The sequence below is a fragment of the Nannospalax galili genome, unplaced genomic scaffold (assembly GCF_000622305.1).
Source record: "Nannospalax galili isolate Female #2095 unplaced genomic scaffold, S.galili_v1.0 scaffold2967, whole genome shotgun sequence".
NCBI classification, from domain to species: domain Eukaryota; kingdom Metazoa; phylum Chordata; class Mammalia; order Rodentia; family Spalacidae; genus Nannospalax; species Nannospalax galili.
In genome coordinates, this window is record NW_008355654.1 from 34,799 (window position 1) to 38,617 (window position 3,819).

General features: G+C 39.8%; 1 pseudogene; it reads right to left on the bottom strand.

Moving 5' to 3' along the window:
- Nucleotides 1–2,423: 2,423 nt before the first annotated feature.
- Nucleotides 2,424–3,515, bottom strand: LOC103750104 (annotated as a pseudogene).
- Between the last annotated feature and the right edge of the window lie 304 nt (nt 3,516–3,819).

Consider the following 3,819-nt stretch of genomic DNA (forward strand, 5'->3'; position numbering starts at 1 on the left):
ACTCTTGACATTCTGAAGGTACATCATGTGCCACTTGATCCACATAAAGAAGAGGCAGTCGTATCAACATGCTGGTCATAATGCTCTACAATCCTAGGGTAAAGACAGCAGATTAGGAATTATATGTTCACAGGTACATGTCAGGTTCCTTGGCCACTAGAGGTTGTTCTAATTGATGATCTTTTGATACATTGTCAGGAGCTTGAGTTGAGGAAAGGACTGAGACTTAGACTGCTAGGAGTACAATGTGTTGGTGTTTCAACTGACTACATGCTGTAAGGCAATGATAAACCTTTCAAGGATACTAGCAAGTCATTAGAAAAGACCATGGACTATTTACCACATACTATCATGGGAGAAACTCAAAACCTCACTCTCTTATCCCAAGAGTGTTGTTACTTTAGAGTCGGCTTGAACTGCAGGTCTTTGAGAGCTGAGATAGAACCACCCATGAGACACTACAAAGCACTGATTGACAGCAGAAGACCAAATCAGGGAGAGGTGAGACTCTTTTCTGTTAAAACTGGAAAGGAATTAGGCCACAAAGAAAGGTATGTCTTGGGCACCTGCTGGAACTCCAACCAACTCCATGTGAAGTCAGAAACCTGTGACCTGTTTGATCCCAGCCGCCTATCTACTCTCAGAGTAAGGTTGGCACCCATGCAATTTCTGACCAGCCTCATGTAAGGTTAGAGAGAATGACCCATAACCTGTGACCCTAACCCTCAGTTCACTCCTAGTTCACTCACTCTCAGACCTTGGTTTTGGGTTTAGAGACCATGCAAAACTCTATAACCAACATCTACACTTCTCACAGAACCCAACTTCTGAGGGCAGAGGTCATGTGAAACCGTACCCAAAACACCTGACATTCCATCATCTACACACCTTGCTAACCCTACTTATTGAGGCTTTGTGAAACCATATGCCTGGTACCTGGTACCTGTGCACCAAGCAGACCCTAGCTTCTGAAGTCAGAGGCTGTGCTAAACCCTGCCCTTAGCACCTGTTTACCACATGAACCCTGGCTTCCAAATTGTGTGAACTCCCTTGTGAGGTCAGCGGTTACCCCTCAACTGAGTGGGGATTACCTCAAATACCCCACCCATGCATCAGCACTTAATGTTTTCGTGACTAAAATTTAGGCAGAATTTAGCTGATCTAGAAGCAGTGATGCTGAAGGAATATCAAACACCAATTGCTTATGCAACCCAAGTAGGTAAGAAAGACTCAACCAATGAAACTAACTTCAGATACAGAGGTTCCAAAGCAAAAACACAAGTAACATGATAAGCCAAGACAATGTTATCTCCTCCAAAACCACCAGTCCCACAGAAATGACCCCTAAAAGTGACTTTGACATTACTGTATGATGCCACATTATGGAGATGCTTGATTAAAGACAGCTTTACCTTTAACATCCATTTTTGCAAGAGGTGATCCAAATTGCTGAGAACCCATTTCTTCAGAATTCTCTCAGAACTGTGCTCTCTAACAAGGGTTTGCTCTTTCTTTTACTGAAATAGTATATTCAGCATGAAATGGGCAAGGAAAAGAGGAATTGTCTTATTAGAGGATGATGTTCTTCTGACCAGTACTGACCTAGGATACCACATACACAACCACAAACAGATGCTATCAATTTAACCCCATCTATTGTTTGCAACACAAATGGCATAATCTGTTGCTTCCAATAAATATCAGCTGTTTGTAGCATTTGATTAATATGCAAAGTATACATACACATTCATGTATTGTTCTGTATCCAGAGCAAGGAAGGCTCATGAGCTATGTTTTACATTACAAGAGTTCAAGGCTCAGTGAGTTTTTTTTACAAGCAAGCTGAAATAGTGATAGATGATTTCAAAACAAGGTTAGGTAAATGCCAGTTCTATAAATGACTTAAATGAAATTTCAGGAAAATAATTTTGTAAAATTTTTAACAAGGAAAGCACTCATTACAAATATTTAACTCTCTAATACATTATACTTTAACTCATATTTAGAGTAAAGGTTTGTTACAAGGAAGATTAAATGACTCTGATATAGTTGGTATAAGAAATATCCACATGGGTGACTTCTTTGTAGTGTAAAGCCATCATATCTCTGAAACGAGCATATAAAAGCCACTAATGATGCTTTTGTGTACAATGATTAAAAAAATCAGCACAAACAGAATAAAAATATACAAAAAATGTAAACTATCTACAGGTAGTTTAAAATCAATGATGAAGAAACACTGGAGCAGCCTTAGTTACACTTTGTCTGATGTTACACATGATAGATCAATGACTCTAAGATGGCTTTTATGAAGTCAGTATATACAAGCTGTTCTATACCTATTTAGTAAGCTTCATAGACTATAAAACTTCACCAGTAACACACTTTGATACTGTAACTGTTGCCAAAGCAACATGTAGTGTCTACAGCAGCCATGGTAAGTCTCTAGAGTCAACAGGACTACCCAGTCTAGCATCAACTTCCAAGAGGCTCATGATGACAGTCATTACTGCTTCATCATTTCTGGGACTACTTGATCCTTGGTCATTGTCTATCATATTGATGCCACTGTGGAGGTCCTTACCAAGAATAGAAGAGCTAGCAGAATATGGATAACTTGGATTCTCCTGAGCCTGCCTGGTAGTAGCCCACTGTAACGAATGTCTGGAGTCCTTCTATTTAGAATCTTTTTGCCTTCTGGAGAGGAAATGTCCAAGGGAGGTATACTTGTAATGTTCAGTGGGTTGGAATCACAGATGGAAGGTGATGCCCCTATTACTTGTGGGTTTCCATGATTTTCCCCAGCAATCATTTGACCTATTTTTCCTGTCCCAGCCATGGTTCCCCATAGAATCCCTGAAAGAGTAGGATGGGACATCTTTGGGCAACCTTTTCCAGAGAGTAGCATGCTGCCATGCTGTGGGGGAATGCTGTGAGCTGTGGGATGCTGGGTCTAGGTCTTCTAGGACACTGGCTAAAACAAGAGTGTTGGTTGACACAATGTATTCTGCTTCCTTGATCCATGGGCTCATGAAACTCAAACATCATCTTTGTAGTGTAATGAAAGAATCATCTTTGATTTAAAGTTCTAACAATTAGTTGTTATCTTTTATCTGTAAACTTGCCTCTGACAATCTGTAAAATGGCCTATGTCATTTGATGAAACTATATGATATACCTAGAAGTTCTTGTGGTAAGTATGCCAAAGTAACTGCTGACCCATGGTCTACAAAAACAAACCGCATCTATTGCAAGCTAAGAAATCTGTTCTTCAGGTTGCACCCCGATTTCCCCATTCACAGACTACAGAACCACAGATGAATGCAGTCACCCATTTGCAACAAGGCAGCTGAGGTCCCAGCCCTCTTGTCTAGTTCATTGTCTTCATTCAGCCTCATCTTTGTGGGTCATCAGCTTTTCAAATAGCCTGTGTCATGGATTGTGCAGAAGTTTTTTTGGTCTTTTTTTTTCTTCGAGCAAATGGAAACCTTTTCTAATGACTTGTTACACTTTATCTTACAGAAAAAAAGAAGTTGCGTAGCCCTGGGAGCTATATCTGTTTTAACTAGAAGTCCGTTTTTTTTTATTTTATTTTATTTTTTATTTTTTACTGATGAGCCACTCCAAGGGCATGGTGCTTCTCACCTTTGGCAATTTCTTATGTGGGTAGACAAACTCTGAGTAATCAGATCATTCTGGCTATAGTTGAGAATCTTGAAGGCAGACTGGGAGAGAAAAAGTATCTTTCCTTGGTCATATCCTATGACAAACAAAAATACATCTACTACCCTGAGAATAAAGTGTTTCAGTTAATCATCT